This window comes from Vombatus ursinus, unplaced genomic scaffold (genome assembly GCF_900497805.2).
Source record: "Vombatus ursinus unplaced genomic scaffold, bare-nosed wombat genome assembly UNPS02006874.1, whole genome shotgun sequence".
NCBI lineage: Eukaryota > Metazoa > Chordata > Mammalia > Diprotodontia > Vombatidae > Vombatus > Vombatus ursinus.
Window position 1 is genome coordinate 6,173,793 of NW_020946652.1, and position 22,889 is coordinate 6,196,681.

Genomic DNA, 22,889 nt, shown 5'->3' on the forward strand with positions numbered 1-22,889 from the left:
CACAGACCCAATGTGTCCCTGCCAGATACAAAGGGAGGCTCCACGGAGAATGTCTGTGATAGCAATACTGTTCTGCTGAAGGATTAAAACATGAAATTATGTATCCACTAGACTTCCCAGGCCTGACAATGTTTCTTAGAGAGGCAGTGCTCCAGGGGGAAACGTCAGCCCGCCAGGTTCAAATCTTGCTTCCTAGTTACGTGACCCTGGGCTATTCAACCTCCCCAGCCTTACATTCCTCATCTCAAAAATGGGCATAATTGTGTCTTAAATAGTACCCACCCTGCAACACTGCCGTGAGGCTCCAAGTATACAATGTAACTACAGTGGTTTGAAAACCATAAAGCGATAATGATGGGGTGATGGGACCCGAACTCTGGTCTCACTCCCACCAATATCAAAACCAGCTATTACCAAGAAAGTCGACCGAATTTCCCATCTTTTAGTCCAAAATAACTCTAGCGTTCCACTTACTCCTTAGACACCTCATAGCAGACCAGTATTCATCAGTAGCCTCTGGACCAATATTTGTGAGTTCTATCAATGTATTTCAGCCCCATCCAATCAAAGAAACATGCATTAATCACATGCTTAATAATGTACAAAAAACTCTACCAGGCGCAGAGACACAAAGACAGAATGGAGAAATGGTTCCTGCCCTCAAGGGGCTTACAGTCAGTCTGCTGGGGAATGCAACACATAAACAAGGAAGAGAAGCGTCTCCATGATATTGGAGGAGGAGGGCTGCCCAGGAAAGGTTTTCTATGGGAAGCATTTCTTCCTTTGAGTCCTGAACAAAGCTGGGAATCCTTAGCCATAGAGGAGGCAGGAAGGGGAGTCCAGGAAGAGGGCAGAGTCAGCCCAAAGGGACCGAGGCAGGTGAGTGAAGGTAGCCTTGGAGGTCTGGCTGCTCTGCTGGCACTTTTGGGAAAAGTGTGAATGTGTGTGGGTGATTTGCCTAAGTCTAAATGTAAGAAAAAGGAAAAAAGAGAAATACTTAAAGTAGAAGTCTTTACCAACTGCTTACTGTGTGCTAGTGCTAGAAAGACCGACAGCCCCTGCCTTCAAAAAGCTTCCATTCTAATGGAGGAAGACAACAGCTAAAGGGAAGCTGAAAAGTGAGTGAGGGCTACCTGTGCAGGGGCCTGGGGGAGAAAGTCCAGGGAGTCAGGAGGGGAGCCCAGGCAGGAAGCAAGACCAGGAAGTTAGGGAATCATCTGCAGGCCAGCCTGGCAGGAGTGCAAAGGGAGACGAGTGTGAAATGGGTCTGGAAACGTAGGCCCGAGGCAGATTGGGAAGGGCTTTCTGGGCCAAGCCGAGGAGTCTATTTTATTTTAGAGAAAATAGAAAGTCTGCTATGTTTCTTGACTGAGGAGTTAAGTAGCCAGGTCTTGGTCACAGCCAGTAGGGGATGGAGAGACCTCCAAAAGGAAAGACAGTTACCGGACTCCCAAGAAGCATCAGGAAGCCAATGAGAGCTGAGAAAGTCCTGAAGGCCAGTTGGCAAAGTTCAAGCCAGATCAAGCCATGGCCATGGTTCTTGGCTCCTGGCAGAAAGGACAATCTCAGCCTAAGCTGGGTTCTTTTTGGCCCTTAGGGGTGTGGCCAGACCAGGGCTACAGATACACCATCAAACTTGTGCGGAAACCAGTTTGGTAGCTAGGTGAAGGCTGGACTGGAGAGGACAGAGCCTTGAGTCCAAAGGCTGCTGGGGCGATCCAGATGAAAAGTGATGAGGTTCTGTTTGAGAGAGGAGGGGGTAAATGCAAGGGCAAAGGCAGGACTGATGAGACCTGGCAAGTGAAGGGATCCGTGGAGTGAGGGCTCAGGAGGAGCTACGGACAGCCCTGGGATTACAAACCTGGGAGGCTGCAAGGTGGTGGTGCCCCACGGGAGACAGCCCCAAAGTGTTTTGTAGCCAAGTTAATCTGGAAAACCCCGGCCAAGGGATGAAAGGCCAAATGGGCTGAATCTTTTACAGTGTCACAGGGTGGAGGATGTCGGTAGTGTCAAGACTGCTTTGGACCTGTCTTCCATGGATCATTCCAGCCAATAGGGCCTGTCCTCTTCTTCCCACCACCCTATCTAACCCACCTCTTCTTGTACACTAGGCCTCACTTGGGGAGAGGAAAGGGCACTCTGTAAGCCATTGGATGCCTCCGGTCCCAGAGGAGGGCACAGGCTCCATCTTGCCATTTTTCCATCGGCCATATCGGGGGAGCTGACCACCTCTGCTGGCCAGGCTCAGGGGCCATCCCAGGGGGTGATGCCTCTCTCTTCCCTCTGTTTAAAAACCAACATGGTAAACCATTCCATCTGATTTGGGGCCTCAGCCGCAGGGGTACAGGGTTCTCCACAGCCCACCGTGTAACCACATGAAAAGGTTAGATCAGGGAGGGGAGGTAAGAAAGGAGAAAGACACTTACTCAACTCAATTGCAAGGGAAATTTGAACTTAAATTAGATCAGGAATTGGGATATGCCTGTATTTTTCCTGATAGTGCTAACTTTTTCGCAGTGAGCAGGAGAGACTCCCCCTGACCTGTGTTTTCTAAAGCTAACAGAGAAAGTTGGGTCTTCCCTGAAACCTAGAGGCGGGATAGTACAGTGGTTGGAGCCTGGCTTCACATCCTGCCTCAGTGGCCTGAACAGGTGACGAATTTCTGAGTCTACATTTCCCCACCTGCAAACTCAGCTTGGCTGGCTTGATGACCGACCTCTGAGCACCTTCCAGCTTTCCCTCTATGATCTCAGGAGCTAACAAACAGCCAAGGCCTTGGACAAAGGACGGGGGAAGGGGCACTGGCTGGGTCTTCCCTCCATCACTTTAAAAGAACCCCTTTAAGGCCGTGCGGTATCTGGGGGTGGAGCTTCTACAATCACTGCCCCCCAAAGCTCTTAAGCCAAAAGGTGATGCGTCCTGGTGTAATTGCCCTAATAGGCGAGGGTGAAATAACAGCAGTGTGGCTGTGTGGCCAGGGCCCCATTCACCAGCTGCTCCTCCTCCTCCCTGGCCCCTTGGCCTCACCACATCCCCTTGGAATGTCCAGGGCAGTCAGGCCTGCCCCCGGCATTTTCTGAGCCCTGAGAATGTGGCCTAATTAAGGAACTGTTCTCATCTCCATGAGACTGTCCTAACTTCTTCTGACAGTAAGAAGAGTCACACGTGTGGACCTGAGAAGAGGCCAGAGCCCCTCGGTGAGTTTAGCACCCTATGAAATAACACACACACACACACACACACACACACACACACACACACACACACACACATTCTTCAGGAACAGGAGGGCTCTCTGGAGTCTGGCCATTGGGGGCTGCATGGTTCCTGGGTCACAGACAGGCAAAGAGAATTCTTGGGCTAAAAGGGGAGATCAGCTGCCATCTTTCCACAGCCAGAAGTAATGGGCCCAGGATCTATGGGGGAGGGGGAGGTGGGACACCTGGATTCACTCCTAGCTGAGCCCCCTCATGTCTATGTGAGGTAGGACAAGTCACTTCTCTCTGGGCCTCAGTTTCCTCCTTTTGAAAATGAAGGAGTCTCTGAGGTCCTGGCAGTCCTCGCTCACTTCATCTCTGTCTGCCTCAGTTTCTTATCTGTAAATTGGGGATGATAACCAAACCTACCTCCCAGAGTTGTCGTGAGGACCAAAAGAGATCATATTTGTAAAGCACTTAGCACAGTGCCTGACACATAGTAGGTATTCTATAAATTCTTCTTCTTCTTATTAACTCCCTGTGTGACCTTGGGCAAGCCCCAAAAGCTTCCTGTGCCTCAGTTTCTGAATCTGTAAAATAGAAGGATTGGAGAGGCCTCTCAGGTCCCTCCCAGTTCCAACTTTATAAGCTCTGCCCATGTATGTCTGGGGACATGTTTTGCTGCCTCTGGACCCTGCCTCTCACTCTAGTCTAAAGGTCAGCTTTGCTTACAGAGGAGTGGGAGAAATGAGCCAGAGAGTCAGCTGGGAGCCCAGAGAGGGAGAAGAATCTGAGCCCTTTGCCCTAGGCCAGCTGTTCCAAGGCTCAGGGGGCCCTGTCAACAGTCCCACAAAGGGGAGACTTCAAAGCTATGGACAGTCCCCCTGTAAAAGTCAGTGAGGAGGAGGGACAGAAAAGCCCTGCTGTTCTCACCCTGTAGGGCAACGCTAGGATTGGGCCCGAAAAGGAGCCCTCCCTAGGAGCTTCAGTGGCCCTGGGACTGGGGCCCTTCCTATCCATCCAACGTGAACATTACTGTCTGCCAGCGCTCCTCAGATGTTGCTCTCACTTCTGTGCCTAAATACCTTCTCTGGCTCCCAGTTTCCCATCATTAAAAGCGAACCATGTCCCTTTGGCTTTCCAAACCCTTCAGAATCGGCCTAGCCTCCTCATCCCTTTGGATGTGGCCACTCCTTCACACACACCTTCCCTTACCAGTTGATGTCTCTTTGCCAACGACATGGCTTGCTCGTTTTGCCATCTGTATTCCCAAGATAATGGTAAAGCCCTTAGCACAGGGCCTGACACATGGTAAAAGCTTAGCTATTTATTATTATTAATATTGTTAATATTCCCAAGTGGAATGAGCTGCTTCAGGATGCAATGAGCCTCCCCTCTCCTGGGGAAGGTGGAGGGAGGGTCAGATAATAGCCGCAAGGCTGCTTTGCAGGGCCGCAGGGAAGGGGAGGCAGTGTGGAGCATTCCTGTCCAGGCCTGGATCAGACTTCAAGCATCTGAATGCCCTCCAGGCCAGAGAATACAATAAATGGCTTCTGAGACCCTTCCAGGGCTATCTTTCCAGTTGCTCCATTCTTGAAAAATCCTTCCTCCTCAGTAGCTTTTATTCCCAGGGGCAGCAGCAATTTGGGGCCCCTGGTAAGTGTTTGCACTCCCCCCTCACCCCTCCACAAGCCCCTGGGGGTTCTTCAGTGTTGCGGCAGAGGATGCCTGGCCAGGGCTGAGAGCAGCTGGCCTAGCCCAGCAGCAGCAGCCGTGGAGAATGTGCCGATGGTGCCAAGGAGCCCACAGAGGCTGGGAGTACAGGCAGGGCAGGCTAAGACCCCTTTGACCTTCTCCATCCCCCCCCAGTGTACTATTGTCAGGTGAAGCTGTCACTGCCAGCCAGTTTCCCATCATTTCAGAAGTCACTGCTCCCCTCTCAGTCCTGTCTCCACAGCTCCTTGGAAACGGGGCCCCAACATGTTGGGCCTGTCCCAACGCCTTCCCAGAGATGCCATAGTTGGGAAATACTGGACTGCAAGGATCCATTTGTCATCGGGCCAAGCATGGGATAGCAAGGTGCCAGGGCTGGTTCCCAAGGCTTGGGCGCCAGCCTTCTGAGGGAGCACACAGCTTTCCAGTACTCTGCCCCATTCAATGAACAGTTGCTATAGGTCTGACTCAGCGCTGGCAATGTCCAAGCATTTTAAGCCTGGGTGCCTTAGTTAAAAGGGAGCTGGATGCTTCTCTCCACTTCTCCAGTGCCTTCCTTTCCATTGTCACTGGCATACACTAGACACAGAATCACAAAATTTGAGACTCAGGAAAGGCCTCAGTAGTCAATCTAATCCAATGCCTTCTTGTACAGATAAGGAAACTGAGGCACAGAGAAAAGGAGTGAGTAGGGTGACATGGGTAGTGAGGGGCTACAAACTCAGTCCCCTGACTCTAAATCCAGAATTCTTGCCATTATACCATGTCAGAATAGAAAATGATTCCTTTTTATGTCCATCTGTAAGTTTTATTAAATTGGATAATCTTTTGCTGTTCTTGTCTGTCTCTCCTTTTCGAAGAGGACCAATGATGTCATGAGGGCGACATGCTGACTTGGCCACAAACTGCATTGAAGTGAGGCAGAGCTGCACAAGTCAATCACCTCACTCTACTCCAGAGTCATCAAAGTCCAGTGGCAAGACAAGAGCCAGGATGACGGGCGATGTCCCAGGACACAGTGGATGACTTTGGCCTGTCTAAATTAAGTTCCTTACACAGGTCTCAGTTTGTCTGAGGCAATGCCCATTCAACGGCTAAAGGCTAGGTAAGAATTGAGAAAAAATGACTGAATTTTCCATCATAAAATATCCATCTGGGAGGAGTTTCTTGGGGCAAAGACTTCCCTACAGTCAGCTGGAATGATAGTAGTGACAAATCCTGGAATGCAGAAAACCTAGACGGCATAGACATATTGTATTTAGACAATATAATGTTCATGGACACATTGTATCTTTGTCTACCCTTGTGTCTTTGGGCTAAGATTGGGATTCCAGCTTTCTCTGGAGTCAGACTTCCTCCCCAGGCTACCAAAGAAGGGCATTTTCTTCCTGGTCAAAATATTCTTATTTAGAGATCTTCCTTTTTTTAATCTGTCCTTTTCACTTCCTTCTCCTATTCTCTGGGCCCAGGATGACAGCTGGCTCCAAACTACATCCCTACCCCACCAGCCTAAAGTCTGGACCATGTGACTCATTTGGTCTTTTCTAGGGGAGTCAAGAAGCCTTCAGGAGAGGTAAGCCTCCAGGCCACAACTGGGCTCCAGGCTTCACAAATGGACTTCATTCGTTTAACAGGGAGAGAAAAGAGAATCCTCTTGGCCTGTGGTGGCAGAAACACAACCTAGCTTACTCAGCCTTTCTCTCCGAAACCCTGGAGGACGACTGGATGGGAGGTAAGTCCATGGGAGCTGGTTCTTGAGTGTGTGTGGTTCTGCCTGTGGTGGAGGTGACATGTACACGTTCCCCCTGCCATGTTTCCATGTCTCCATGTATCGTTCCTTCTTTTTCTGCAGCTGCTCTTTGTATCAAATGTAGCAAATGGAGCCCCTCAACATCTACCCTAGGTGGTGGTGAACACAGCACTATAAGAAAAGGCAAATATGTGGAATATAGAGAAGGCTGGGGAAAGCTCCAGGAACTGATGCAGAGCAAAGTCTGTAGAGCACATGTCCCAGAAGACATTTGAGAAGCCGCCCCTTGCCCTTTGGCATAGGGTGGAGGGAGGAGTCCACCAAGGGGGTACATTGCACATAGTTTCAGACTTTTTTGGTGTATTGGTCAGCTAGGCTGATTTTTTTCTCTCTGTCTCTCTTCTTCATCTTTAAAATATTATTTGTTCTATGGGATGGCTCTCTGAGTGAGGAAAAGGAAGGGATAGAGGGGAGCAGATCAAGCAAAAAAACACAAAAGACATCAGTAAAAACTTATTTTTTTTAAAAAAAGAAAAGAACTGCTAAATCCACCTCCTTCACCATGCTGGAAGCCCACCCCACTGAGTGGAGGAATCCCTTCCTTCTGGTCCTGTATCTCAAGAGGATCAACCCACTCTCTGGCCATCCTCTCACTTCCTCTTCCAGGCTTAAAGGTCCTCAGTGGTTTCCATTATTTTGATTGTTTCTCAAAGGGTCCCCAAGAGGTAGGGAATCAATCAATCAACTATTTATTAAGCACTTACTATGTGCCAGGCAATTCAAAGAGTGCTGGGGATACAGAAAAAAGGTAAAAGACAGTTCTGCTTTCTAGGAGCTCGGAGTCTGTTGGGGGAGACGATGGGCACACATTCATGCACAGACACAACTGCGGACAAGGTAAAGTGCAGATAACTTTGGACGGAAGGCCCTGGCATTAGGGGCATCCAGGAAGACTTCTTGTTGAAGGTGGGATTTTAGCTGGGACTGGAAGGAAGCCCGGGAGCCAAGAGGCAGCAATGAAGAGGGGGAGTATACCAGGAAAGAGAGGCAGGATTTCAGACCAGGTCTGTCTGGACGCCATGGAGTAATACCATGTTCATTAAATCCATTTTAGAGAGAAGACTTCCAAGAGCAGCCAACAGATATCAGAACCAGGACATAACCCTAAATCTCCCAACTCCACACTGGTCCCCTTGACAGCACCGCACAGTCCCCTCCCCCACCAAACCATGCTTTCTTTGGTGTTACAAAGAATCTTTCCCCTTTCCTTTTTTCCTCTAACTCCTCCAGGGTAGGAACTGTCTTTTACCTTTCTTTGTATCCCTGGTGCTTAACACAGTGCTGGCACACAGTAGGTAGTGAAACAGCTAAGGTAGCTCAGTGGATAGAGTGCTGGTCCTGGAGTCAGGAAGACTCAAATCCAGCTTCAGACACTTTCTAGCTGTGTGACCTTGGGTAAGTCACTTAACCTCCATCTAAAATAGGAATCATAATAATAGCACCTGCTGGGACATTGTGAGGATCAAAGGAGATATTTGTAAAAGCAACCACTGCCTTAAGGCAGGTGCTAGATTCCCTTCCCTCTCCAGGTGCTTAATAAATGCTTATTGTGTGCAGGTATGTACACATATTCATTCAGGTGTATGGATTTTCCCTTTTCTTGCCTGAGGTGATCCAAAATCACCCTTGTCAGACCTTGGGCAATCTTCCAAGAGAAAATTTAATCCAGGTCCTAGCAGCTGATAGGCCCAGACCCAGCCCCCTTGGTCTTTCATGGTCTGGGGAGGAGTTGGAAAGGAGGAGGGAGGGGCTGGGGAGTGACCTTCAGGAAGCTGCTCAGGCCAGTCTAGGACCCTGAGCCTCTTTCTCAACCAAGGCCCATCTCTAACATTTCTTCTTTGCCCTGGGACCATGGCACTGCCGGACATGGAATTTCACCACCAAGGAAAGACTGAAGAGGAGTGGCTCCCTTGGGATGGTGGAAAGGCACAGGGTCATCATGATCCAGATGGAGCCTATGACCCTCTAAGAATAGTGCAAGAGAAGCCAATTAATATGTCATCGATGCCATGGAAAAGCCAGTGCATGAGGCAGACAATGGGAAAAGATGGTGGGCCAGTCACGCTGTGGGCAGAGCATGGGCAGCCCACATGTTTCATGGGTAGCCATGTAATGTCACAGAAGACATAAGTGTCTGTGTGTGTATGTGTCATTAATATTCAATATGTCACTGGAAGGCTTCTTGGAGAGGGGTGGCTAGTGTTGAGACCATATGAAGAGTGGATTCTGAAAAACCTTCAGCCTAAATCTTGAAAAGAACAGCATTCACACTGGCCCTGCTCAGAGTGAAAACACATCCTAAACTGGTTCTTCTCCTGGGCTGGACGGATAGGAATCCTCTCTACACTCTCTACTCTTCATTCATACTAATAAATGAAAACACAACCCCTCCCAACCCTGCCATCCACCCTCACATGCATGTAAATGCCGCCAAAAACATGTCATTGGTTTCCAGCAAATTGCTCAGGACCAGTAATATCTCGCAATGACAGGGCTGTCGCCTCAGAGTCCCTCAATCCTTCTTCTTGGCTGTAAAGCAAGAATGCTGAGATGACTTGTCATTCCCAGGGAAACCCAGCTCAGAAAATCTTGACTTTCAGCTACATTAACTCTGATGCTGACTCTGTATTTGGGAAAGCTCATTCCAAAATGTGATCCACATTTCCCATCACCCTCCAAAGCTACAAAGAATATTTGATGCCAAACATAAAGGAACAAGGCACTTGTCAGAGGTGTACCTAAGTCTTCCTTTCTCTCCCTTTCACTGAATGACTGAGAGGCAGAGGAATGGAGTAGAAGGAGCTGAAGATTCCAGATCAGAGCTCAAACACTGGTTTTGTATGTGTGTGTATGTTTATGTGTGTGTGTCTGTGTCTGTGTGTATCTGTGTGTGTCTGTGTGTGTATGGCTGTGTGCATATGCGTTTGCGTGTGTGTGTGTGTGTGTGTGTGTGTGTGTGTGTGTGTAAAGAAGGGGTCCAGGCAGCCATCTTCATCAGGGCTTTCTGCCACCCTCTGGACCTTTGCACTCAGGACTTCTTGCCTATATTGTTCTCAGAATCACTTGACCAATGGACACATCCAGGCAGCATAGGCAAATGGAAGGGGCACCATGTTCAGAGTCAAGGGCCTTGAGCTGTCCCTTCCCAGATGCCCTAGGCCAGGAAATCCAGGGTGCCAAATTGTTCAATTCATGCTTTTAAAAAGACCACTTCCCTCATGTCACCCGATGCCTTCCTCCATCCCAGAAAGGGAGAAAAGGCCATTTTCCCCTCCCAGCTCTGCTCTGGTGATCCCATCCCAAGCTGGCTGGCTGCCCACCCACAGGTTAATTGAAGCCAGGAGCTGCCGTCCCCATAAGTGCTCTGGGCACAATGCCCAGGAGCCGGCTGTGGAGGTGTTCAGAGAAGGATGATGTAAGTAGGTTTGTGATGAAAGAATGGTTGACAGATGCTGCAAGCGGACACCCTGAGAACAGCAGGCCCCCACTCAGAGCTTCCCCGTGGCACCAGGTAAGCCAGAGGGTTGGCTCATCCCTGACATGGGATAAGCTGGTGGTTATTCAATAACCAGGAACAAGGCAGGGCTGGACAAATTCCTGGATCTCCCTGGGGATGGGTGGGAGGACAGGGGCTCTCTGCCAGATCACGTCTTTGAGGGCACGGGAAGCCAAACCTGTGGTAGGGAAGAAAAGTACACCGGGGATTGGGTCAGTGAAGGGAAAAGAGGAAGCAGGCATGGGAAGAGCCAGGGATCCTCTGGGGCATGACAGCTTGAGGCTGGGCATGGGTTTTCTGTGCAGGAATCTCCCATGCTGCCCCTAAGCCCCCAGCCTCCACTGTGGCATGAGGCACTCACTCACTGGCAGGGAAGGGTTCTGGGTATCTCATTAACTCATGCTGGCAAGGCAGGAGAGGGCATGAAGGATGCCATCAGAGAAATGTCTGACCAGAAGGAAAACAAAGTGGAATGGCCACAGAGTGAGAGGGAACATGTCGATTCCTTAGAAGAACCAAAGGAAGTGGTTGATTAAAGACAGACCCTGGGTTCCATCGCCACCTTGTCTAGAGGACAGAAGGAAAGCAGCCAGTGGAGGGATGCCTGGGGTGGATTTACAGTCTGGTCAGAAAAGCCATATTAGAGGCACAAGAAACCTCAGGTCATCTCGTCCAACCACCTCATTTTACAGGGAAGGAAACTGAGGCCCAGAGAAATTCAGTGACTTGATCAGGGCAGAGGGAGGACTCAGAGTCAGGTCCTCTGACCCTACAGCCAGTCTGGGGCATTACATTGGGCCATGCTGCTTCTGTGGACAAGAGGAGGCATGGCTGAAGTGCAATCTGGAGACTGGGAAGGGAGGAGGGGATGGCAGAGAAAGGGGATGGCAGAGGGGAGGCATTAGTAGTGGAAGGGGGAGTGGAGAGAGCCCGCCTGGGTGACTAGGAGAATGGTGGAACCCTTAACAGTAGCAAGAAAGGTAGGAAGAGGGAAGAGTCTGGTGGGGGAGGGTTTTCTGGTTTGGATGGGCTGAGCTTGAGATGCCTATGGAAAATCCAATTCTTGATGGCCAAATGGCAGCAGGTGATGCAGGACTGGATCTCAGGAGAAAGATCGGGATGGTGAGCACCATCTGCATAGAGCTGCCAACTGTACATGGAAGCCAAGGAGAGTGCAGAGAGAAGAGAAGTAGGACCAGGGCAGAGTTTAGGAGGACATTCGTGGCAGAGACCATGACCTAGAGGAGAAGTCAGCAAAGGAGACTGAGAAGGAGCTGTCAGAGAGAGTGGATGAGAGCCAGGAGCCAGCGAGGGACATCCTAAAGATCGAGAAAGAAGAGGATGTGAAGGAGGAGAGAGTGATCAGCAGTGCCTGAGGCCACAGAGAAGTCAAGGGAAGCCAGGAGTGAGAAAAGGCCATTGGACTTGACAACCAAGAGATCATCGGTGCCTCTGATGAAGTCAGAAGCCAGGACACGGGAAGGCAGGATGGTGCTGTTACAGGCCTCTGCGCGTTTCTGAGTTGGAAGGGTTAGGATTGAGAGAATGACCTCAGTGATCAGGCAGTGCAGGCCAAGCCTAGAACACAAATCCCCTCTCTTATTTCCCTGGGGAGGAACCTTATCTCTCCTCAACTGGAGGGAGGATTTGCCAAGTTTACAGATGAGGAAGCAGAGACTGAGACAGGTGAAGTAACTTGCCCAATGTCATCCCACTAGCGAGTGTCCAAGGCAGGATTCAAACTCAGGTCTCCTGCTCCGAGCCGAGAATGCCAGCCAGCACTCCAGGAAGACCAGTCTGGCATACTCTTCTCTGTTCCACCCCAATAAACTTCATCTCTCAAGACAACAAGCATCTATGAAGTGCCTCCTAACGCTGGCATTATGCCCAGTACTGAGGATTCACAGAAGGGCAGAAATAGTCCTCAGCCTCGAAGCTGGTGATCTAATGGGGTCTACACCAGCCATAGCTGAGCACTGGAAGCAGTTGGGCATTGTACAGGATTCTAGCTTTACTGGGAATGCTAAGCACTCTTCAGTACTGCAAAGAACCAAGCTACACCAGGGGGCCGTTGTCCTCAGGGTCAGACAAGAGGGAAGATGAGTCTGAGCAGGATTTTCCCAAGGGTCCCCAGATTTCCCGATCTGCACAGCATGACAAGATGCCTTCTGGGTCTAAGGTCCATTATTCCAGGATTCTATGACCCTCCTTCACCTCCTCAGACAGGCTGGGCCTGCCTCTTTGGGGCACTGCACAGCTGAGAAAGGTAAACCCAGGAGTCTACATAGCATCTGTTGTGAACGGCAAAGCTGGAAGGGTAATGGTTGGTCTCAAAGTACTCCATCTCAAGGCACAGCTACCTGCTCAAGGCCTTCATGATCTCGTCTCAGCTTACTTCCAGCTACAGCGCCAAGCCTAGGAGCTTAGAGATGAGATTCTGGAATTTGTGGGCAGTACAAATGTGCCTTGCTTAGGAGAAGTTGCCGGCATCACAGGACTCAAGCTCCAGGGTCCAGACCAAAATTCTACTCTCTGTGTTTGGTCACCCTGTAACTAAGATTTATGTCAACATAACCAACATTTATTAAGAACCTACCATAAGCAGGGCAGTGTGGGAAAGAAGGAGCTGACTGACTGAGCCCTCTTGGAGCTTACATTCCAATCCAAGGTAAGCATCAGAATGTAATGATGGAGAGGGATGAGGGGTGGGAGAGATTTGAATAGATAGGAATCATTCCCAACTGAGGAGGATCTTGGTTGAGCTGGGCCTTAAGGGCACAGCAGAACTCTAATGAGGAATGGTCAAAACCAAACCACTGAGACAGTAGAGTGAGATGGGGAACGGGGAGGTCCAATGTGACTAAAACATGAAATGTGGGATGGGGAAGATGAGAAATAAGACCAGAGAAGGGGGTAGGAGAAAGTATGGGAAGGTCCCCAAATGACAGACTCAAAAGTCTGTATTTGGAAACCTCGACCATAAGCCTTTGGAGCAGTCATTAGGTAGCCTAATCTGGTGGCAGCATGGAGGATGATGCTTGAGATGGAGCAACCTATTAGGAGGCTCTTTGAAGAGTCTCAGTGGAAGGAGAAGAGGTTCTGCACTAGGGTGAGGGCAGAGGAGAGCGAGAAGAGAAAGCGAGCTGGGCTGGAGTCAAGGGGACGAGAAGGGAGCAGAGAATTGGTCTGTGCATTTGACTTAATGTATCTTAATGTATTATGTGTCTAACCTACATCTAATCCATCAGACCTTTAATCTGTTGTGGCCTTGAGTAAGTCACATAAGCTCTGGGAACCCCCATTTCCTCATTTGTAAAATGGAGGTGATCAGGGCACCTACCTCACCTCCCAAGGCCATTGGAAGGTCCAAATGAGGTTAGTCAGCCTCATGCTGCCCAGGGCAAACCTTAAGGCACTTGATAAAATGGCTGCTCTCAAAATGAGGATGACCTCTCATCACCCAACTGGCTTTTGCTTTTTCATGTCTCGTGACCAGAACAGGTCTTAATTTTAAGGCCTGATTTCATGCTTGAAGAGCCTTGGACAGACCTATAGTGCCCAGCTGTTTTCTGCCTCCCACTGGGGCTGACACTCAGCAAAAATGGGGGTGGGAAGGGAAGCCATTCTGTCTTCCAAACCAACATCTTCTGGACTGCTGAACCTTCTCTACCTTGGCCTCAGGACCAGGCACCTTTGCTTCCCTGGTAGAGGTCTCACAGGCCAGGGATATGGGAAAAGAGTATCCCCTGATTGTTGGCTCTGGAGGTCCCTTTCTTAGCCTTCCCCTTCCCTCCTTTTTCCATGTTCCTTTCCCCCCAGCCACCCAAAGGGCTCTGTGTCCACTGTGGCTGCTCCCTGCTACCCCAATGTTAACTGTCGGGCCCGCAGGGATAGGTTTATCTGAGCTCTCTCTGCTCCTCCCTCTTTTCATTTAAGCCTCTCAAAGTGATGAAAGCTGAGCCAAATTTGATGTGGCAGGCCCGCCTCCTGAGAGCAATGGGTAACACACCAGAGATCCTGTGAACTGCACTTCTGACCACCCCCCAAAGTCTAATCTTGTCTCAGCGAAGCAGACCTCCCTTCCCAGGGAGCATGGGGAGCACCTGGCAGTGGCCCAGCAGAGTTCAGGGGTGATGCTGCCCAAGCCAATTCCCATGAGAAAGGGGAAGGGTTGCCCTGTAGGTAAGTAAGGCTCTGGATATAGCCAGGGGCAATAAGGGGGGCTGCCCGGCTGTGGCTGGTCAGCCTCAGGTGTTCTTGCAGTCCCAGTCTGCTGGGCCAGACCTCCCACCCTTTGATCCCCCATCCCTGTCTCCCTCTCTGGCTGTGTCCTTTTCTTTGTAAGGGGGTGACAGGTGGGTCTCAGCCATCCTGTGCGATGTGGACAGACTGAGCCAAGAGAGCTGGCTGAGGATGCCACTGGCTTCCAGCTCAGCAGAATCCTCCATGCCAGAGCTCGGGTCTTCTTTCCTCTGATCCCATGGAGGGGAACAGGAAATGGGCTGGGGTGACCCAAGTGGAAATCCACATTCTTTTCTTATAACATCTCAGAATGAGAGCTTCCCCTCCCACTCAACGGTTGGCAAAGGGCTGGAGGTTCTCAGTGGAGTTGCACTGGGATCTCCACAGGTCTGCTATTGTGCCCTTTACAGATGAGCTTAGAAGGGGAGGGGATGAGCCCATGGACACATATTGAGGAGTTGCAGGAGGGAGGATCCAAACCCAGGTCTTCATCCATTCTGTCTCTCTGAGACCAAAGACCTGGATAGCTTCAGGTCCTTGGGAATGCAAGCTAGAAGGTGGAAGACTGGGAGCTGATGGGTTCAGGGCTCCTGTTCACCGAGGGCCTGCTCCCCTCAGGGATAATCGTCTCCAGCCTTGACTTCAGTCACAGACTAGTCACCAGGCTGCCCTTCAGGAGCCAGCAGTGTCCAAGGACTGGACAGACAGAGGTTTCCTCTTGCCTGCCGTATCAAGGACAAAGGCCTCTATTCAGTCAATCCATAGACAGTCAAGTTCTTCCTGTGTGCCAGGTGCTGCCCTAGGTGCTGAGAAAACAAAACCCAAGCAAAACAGTGACTCCCTTGAAGAAGGGGAGAACACAAGCACAGCTAAGACTGCTTCCTGTGCTAGCTCTCTGACCTGGCTTTGGCACCAGTAGTTTGGATCCCCAGACCATGTAGCAGTTACTGTGATTCTAGTCTTAGGTCTAACTATGTGGATGCCTAGCCACTGAACTTTAGTCCATAAGCCCCCATCAGTGTGCTTTCTAATATCTATCAAGCCGTTGGCATTGATTAGGTTTTATAAAAAGGAATATTTACTGAGAAGTTATGCCAAGAACAGTAATTATAAAATCAATTCCCTCTTCCCATACTGGGGCATACCCTCTCCTTGCTTACAAATGGTCCCTGGGAACAGCAGGCTTAAATAAAGTGCAAAAGTAGTCAGACACATGTGCAGAGGACACATGTGGCCAAGAAATGCCTCCTGACTCCTGACCCCGGGAGGCCTTTTGTCCCATCATGGAATCCTCATGTGGTTTCCCTGAGGTGGAGCTGTCTGCCTTGCCCCCAAATCAGTGTCTTCCTGAGGTCCAAAACTTCTCTCTGTCACAAGGGATCATGACCCCAAAACTGCTGCTGTCTTCAAGTGAATGACTTCCCATGTCCACCCACAGACATTTCCTGTGGCCACATCCAGTCAATGCACAACATCTCTTGTACTGGCCCCCTTCTCTCCTCGGATGTTGCCCCCACTGGGTCCAGCTCCTTGTCACCTAGAGCCTGGACTGTTACAAAGGCTTTCTGATGGCTCTCCCTGACTCAAGTCCCTCCTAACGCCAGTCCATCTGTCACTCAGTTTTCAAATTAATCTTCCTCAAGCAAGGGTCTGACCGTGCCACCCCTCCATTCAATAAACTCCAATGGCTGGCTCTCTGTCGCCTCTCCAATCAAAATTAAAAAGCAAATTTTAAAACTCTTCGTGATCTGGCCCCTTCTATATTTCTAGCTTTAGTCTTCTTCAACCTTATGCTTCCCTCAGATAGTCTGTGACCCAAGGACACTGGCGCCTTGCTGCTGCTCAGACAAGACCCTCTCTCTCCCAGTTATGGGCATTTTCACTGGCTTGGAGTTCTCCCCACCTTCTCCACCTCCTGACTTCCTTCAAGTCTAAGCTCAAATCCTTCCTTCCTCAAGGGACCTTTCCTGTTCCCCCTTGACGTTAGTGCCTTCCCCATGTGGTTCTCTCCTGTTTCTCCCATCTGAAGCCTGTCTATACACAGCTGTTTGTGTATTATCTCCCTCATTAGACTGGGAGCTCCTTGAGGGCAGGGCCTGTCATATAGCAGTTGAATAATAAATGTCTGTTGACTTGACTTGCTCACAGACATATGCTTGGCTGCTGTGTCTCCTAACCCACAATTCACAGCAGCTCTGCCTCACTCATGGCCAGAAAGGAAGAGACTGGGAGATTTTGCGCACATGAACTCAGTTTTGGCTTAGTACCACCTGAGTCATCAGTGCTCCCAGCCCTTCAGCCAGTTAGGAGAGTTTTTGTTATGCCACAGCCTGGCCAGAAATCTGGCATACCTGGAAACAGGATCTTCTGGCCTGGTATCAGGCAGGGAACAGCTGCCCATGATCTATATACTATGCCAGGAAGGGCAGATCCCAGCATACTACAGGGCCTGAACCTTGTTAGCCGGTCCCCCATTCTACAAATATGTGTCGGCATACACAAAATACATGCAAAGCATAGGCAAAGTCAAGGTATAAAATCTGAAAGAAATAGACCCTTCCATCAAGCAGCTTCCATTTAGATGGAGAGTATACTAGATTCATATAATCAGTATGCTGGGCAGCTCATTACCACCGTGTCCTGAGTACCTAACTCCATTATTCAATTCAATTCACCCACTTCTAGTAAACTCCCCCTAGAAGCAAGCCCTGGGGTAGATGCTGGGTATAGACAAATAAATGCAAGGTGGGGAATGAGGAGGGACAGAGGGAAGATCAATCCAAGGGAACTGGGATTATTTGAAAGGGGGATCTACAGTAGAGGGGAACTCATAACGGAAGAGGCATCACCTGAGCTGAGCCTGAAGAGAAGAGCACAATTCTGGCAGGCCAAAGCTAGAAGGGAGCATGTTCAGGGGTTCAGCATGGACAATGGGGCTGACCCATTGAGTTTGGCAAATGACTCTGGAAAGGTTGGCTCAATCAAAGTTAAGAAGGCCTTTCAACTCGAGACTGGGGGACTGGAATTAGACCCCAGAAACAGCACAGAACCGCTCAAGGCTTTTGGTAAGTGAGATGAAATGGTCAGACCTGGGCTTTGGAAGATGATTTTGGCAGTGAAGGTCAGACAGGAATGGAAGCACAGGGAGCAGAGAAGCCAGTTAGGAAGAGTGGTCTCATAGCCAAGGGCTTAAGCACAGCTGCAGAAGACTCTCCTTGCTCACAAGGAATGATCGCATCGGGCACCCCCGGAAGCGAGTCACTGCTACCACAGCCACGTCCTCTGGACTCTCCGGCACTCTCATTGCTTTGTCTGGCTCAGGCGTCTGCCGCTGCCCCAGACCCACTCTTGTCTGTCCAGCCCGAATCTCCCAGCACTGTTCTTCTGGGGTCATGGGTCACATCCAGAGAAAATGCAGTTTGGGGCCCATGGAACCTGCCTCCCATGGGAGATTTGGCCTCAGTCTTTCTCATAAATGGAATAGCATTTCTTGGTTTAACCATTATATTCAGCTTCTCTGCAGACATGCCTCCTTTGTGTAGTACTCCTCACTCCAGAAGCATTTCTTCATTCTCAATGGGCAGACTAGTATAAGGTTCCCAGGAACAGATCCCCACGCTCAGTTCCTCAGACTGATAGATTCCACGGTTAGACTTCTCAGGCAGGACTAGAAAAACCCAGAGCTGTCTTTCTGGCTCTCGCATTAGGAACCCTCACACACCCTTTCAAGTCTTTCCATTTTCTTCCCATAGCCCTGAAATCTCCTCATTCTTGGCTTCTGGGTCTCTTCTTAATATTAAGAGACATCTATGCTTTCTAGCTTCAAACACAGGTCAGAACCATTCAACTGCTTCAGTCTCTGTCTCTGCTAGAGATTATTCCATGTGAAATGGGCCTCGCATGCAATTGAATGTACTTATGTGAATTATGGCTTATCCGTTTCTTATTTTGAACATATAATGTTCATTTGATTATGTTTTATGCTGTGTAGGTCAAAGCACTGTCTAATTGTTTTGTGTATATACTAATGCAAATTGTTAAACTGTATTTTTATAAAGTCAATTGATAAGCATTTATTAAGCACCTACTCTGTACCAGGCACAGTGCTAAGCACAGGGATACAAAGAAAGGCAAAAGACAGTCCCTGCCCTCAAGGAGCTTACAATCTAATGGAGAGACAACATACCAACAACTGTGTACAAATGAGTTACATCCAAGAAAAACAAGAAATAATCAGCAGAGGGAAAGCACTAGAACTGAAAGATTGGGAGAGGCTTCCTGCAGAAGGTGGGATTTTATCAGGGACTGGAAGGAAGCCAGGGGAGCAGGCGGCAAGGGAGGGCATTGCTGGAGGGGAAGGGGGAAGGAAGGTGCTGGGCAGCCTGTGAATGGTGTTGTGGTAACCACTCTTTAACTTCGCCTTCTTAGCTATGCCCAGCTTTTTTTCTGATTGATTGCTGTCTACTGCATATGTGTATACACTTGTGAAATGCACACATGTGACATTCTGTACGTGGGTAGACATGTTGTCACTGCAGTAACCTCTCAGATATTGCTCAGGTCCCATGGCTACTGCATGCATTGTTAATGCCTATTTGTTTTAGTTGAGGTCATTTATTTTTGGTTTCCTGGGGTTCCAGGAAAATCACCTTTGTTGTTTTAAAGCATATGGGCATAGAGCTGCAAGTTTCAAGCTTGCCTCAGTTGATTTTACATGAGCTTGCAAAGAGTTTCAGCCCCAGAGGTTGAGTGTAACCTGGAGCTCAAGTCTATTTGCATAAGACTCTCTTTATTGGTAGAGGATAATTATTCAGTATCCTGTGCCTACACAAGGGTCCAATCTGGTAAGAGCTTGGGATTAGAAGAGATAGTTTTTTCTGGCTTTTAGTTTTCAGAAAAGTCATACATAGTTACAGATTCTCTTCAGTGAGAGGTCCATGGAGGTAGAGAAAAATTCTAGAAGAATCCAAAGAGAAGCATCTCCCTTATGTTCCTACTCCAGCTTCCCACACTGGACACTTTGGGGGATTTCCTCTTGGGTGACATGGTGAAGTCTCCCTCTCTCATGACTGAACTCAGATATCTCACTCCCAGTGGGAGAGCTTATTCACTCTGTGAAACCCTCTCATTTGTGTGACTGCTCTGATTGCTGTTGGCCATTGGCTTGGATAAATGGGTTGGTTTGCTGTTCACTGTGTGTGAGGGTCTAATTTATATATTGGCATTTGGTGGAAAGGGAAGCCAAGCCTTGGGAGAATAGCTTGGGGATTCCTTCTCTGTGAAAAAGAAGGTGACCAGGAGCACGACCTGAGCCTAAACAAACGATTTCCCCTAGATGGACAATATCGAGGAGTGGGGAATAAGTGGCATTCTAGTTTGGCATCTCCTTTCTGGCCAAAGCAGAATGACCCCAATCTCCTCCTGGCAGAAATCGAAGTCCCCTTGGAGGAGGGGGGTGGAATCCAGACTCCAGAGGTTTCTGTTCATACCTCCCTGTGAGATCCATCTAGACCAACCCATGTGGATGCACGTAACCTCCACACTTTCCAAATAGTAGTCCAGGGAGAAGGTTTCAGGAGTGGAGCTGGGCTAGTGGCTGTGTGAGTGGACAGAAAGGGACAGTCCATCAGTCATGCAATATACATTTATGAAGCACCAAGGTAAAATGCAAGAGAATTTCTGGAGCTGGAGCCACCCAGCTTTCTAAAACGATTGGTAGCTGAATCAACAGGTCTGTTGAACTTCTCCACTAAACTGCCATCTTGGGTCTACCATCTTTTTGGGGAGAAATAAGGTCTGATCTGTCTTTCAAAGACCCTCTACCCATCATTAAAGCATTTAAAGGGCTTTGTTTGACTAATTTGTAAAACCAGATACATTCTTCCTATCCTAGAACTGGAGAATGTGGGACCCTAGACGGACAACTCACCCAAACCACTGATGGTACTGGGGCCTTGGAGGGTGAACAAGAGCCTGTCATTCTCTCAGTTGATTGCCACAAGAAAAACTCTCCTTCCTCTGGTATGATGATACCTCCTTTGTCCTTCACTAGGGAGACCGCTGGCATGGCTCCAACATGGGCCTGCCTTACCCTAAATTCTGCTTTGTAGACAAAGGTTTACGGCAAGCTGCTACCACATTTTCTTTGGAGGTTTGTGCTTGCTTTTCTTTTAGGGGAAAAAGGGAGGAAAGTAGAACAGGGTGCAAAACTCTAGGAATTAATTTTATTAGACGTTAGACAGAGATCCAGGAGGCTCTCTAAGCCCTCGGAGACTCCCGGAATAGGGTGGGCAGTGTAGACTTGATAAGGTGTCTAGAGTTATCAGTCAGGCTTTCCCATGTCACTGGCTCTCACGAGGTTGGAGGAGAAGGTGGAGGAGGAGGAGGAGGATGTTCCAGGCTTAGCAAATCCAGTTCCCATTATTCTGTGGGTCAGACTTGGAGGTAATGAAGTCCAGGTCCCAGACTAAGTTCCTGTGAGGGTCAGTTAATGTTTCTCTGCACCAGAACCCAGCCTGCCCCTTCTTACTCTGCCATCCATACATCTTGGCATGATATAGGTACACCAAGGGGGGCCAATAGGAAAGGTGTCTGATTCTTCACGAAGCACATTGTCTAAGAGAAAAAACCTTGGACCAGGAATCAGAAGGCTTGAGTTCTAGCCACTAATTAGCTCTATCATCTTCAACAAGACCTTCCCTCTCTCTCTCCCTGAATCTCCTCATCTATGAAATGAAAGGAAGGACCAAGATGAACTCCAAGGTCCCTATGAATCCTAGAGGTAGAATTCCAAACTTAGCACCACTACTTGGATAGCAACTAAGTGATGCAATGAATCGAGCACAGGGCTTGAGTTAGGTGCTTACTTGCTGTGTGACCCTGGGCCTCCCAGTCTTGTGAGGATCAAATGAGATAATAGTTGCAAGATGCTTTGCAAACCTTAAATCACGACATAAGTTATCCTCCTTCTCTTTATTATTACTTGGAAAATCAAAACCAAACTCTGAGAAATCAGATGGGGAAATGCAAGGACAGATGGTTGGGCATCTATGCTCTGGAGAGCAGCTGCACACATTGATTCTTGGTTTAGACCCCCCAAGTACTTGGTGTCCTCTTCTCTTGAGTGAAGAGGTGAAGTCAGCTGATCCAAAATCCTTTGAATTGATCATGCTTGTCTGAAGGCCCTCAGCTGGGACCACGTCCATCCACCCACCTATATGCTGGGTGGCCACGGCCCAGGAGGTCAAGGGGCAGGGGCTGGAGACAAGACCAATCACTGCAGGATGGCAGCTTCCAGGCCAGTGATGGGAGCTTTCAACCACTTGTTCTGCCCAATCTCTGCTCCCATCAGAGTTCTCTCCAAGGGAGAGTTTGGGGTTATCTGCAGTTCCATATACCAACAGCACCCCAGTGGGATTTTTATCTCCCTGTTCATTCATTGTCCATAGGTAAATACTCATGTTTCACAAATGCCTTCAGAGTGAATCACCATTTTCCTGTTTAAGCCAGCATAGACCACATCAAACAAGAGTTTCCAAAGGGTGATTAATCATTAATTAGAAATATTTGAGAACATGTGGCCAGTGGGCATAATTTTTCCTTCTCCCCCTCCTTTTTCTTCTTCTTTTAAAAAAAGAATTAACAAAGATCAAACCTTCACTTTAACCTATGCAGGAAACGAATGTATCATAGGGTCATGAAAGATTAAATAGAATTGAAGGCAGAAGGGCAAATATTTAAGATGGGGAAATTCAACATTCTCCTGGGTCTCTCTCTAGTTACTCAACAGACATCTGCTTGTAAGGAATATTTGGGGCTCCCACCCTTCCCTCTTCCAACCAAGCTTCCAGCATGAGCCAATGGAAGACAGGGACAGGGTGGGGGACAGGATTCCTCTGGGGTCCTTAGCAGTTCTAAGAAGGAAGGGTTATTAAGTTAGGGGCATGATCTCAGGCAGCCTGATAATTCATTAACATATAAGTATCTAATGGGAGGTCTGTCCCACCTTATGCAGCAGAGAGGGACCCAGTTTTGAATCCCATCTCCAATACTTACCAGCTGGGTGATACTAAGCAAATCACTCTGGGCATCAATTTCTTCAGCTGAAAAATAAAACGTAGTGGATGCTTCCCAGCCTTGTCATATAGAAAAATAAAATGAGCTAACATAGGTAATAGCACAGAATCAGAGGACCCTGGTTCAAGCCCTGTTCAGTTAATTGATAACTGTGTGACCCTGAGCCAGTCATTTAAACTCTCTGCGCCTCAGTTTCCTCAAATGAAAATGGAGGAGGGTGGATTTAGCCCCTCCAGAGGCCCCTTCCTGCTCTAAATCTATGATATTATGAATAACCAAAATAAGGAATAAAATCTTACCTAGAGCTCTTAGCATCAAGCATGGTCCAACTCATGAGAATTAACAATTTTTAAAA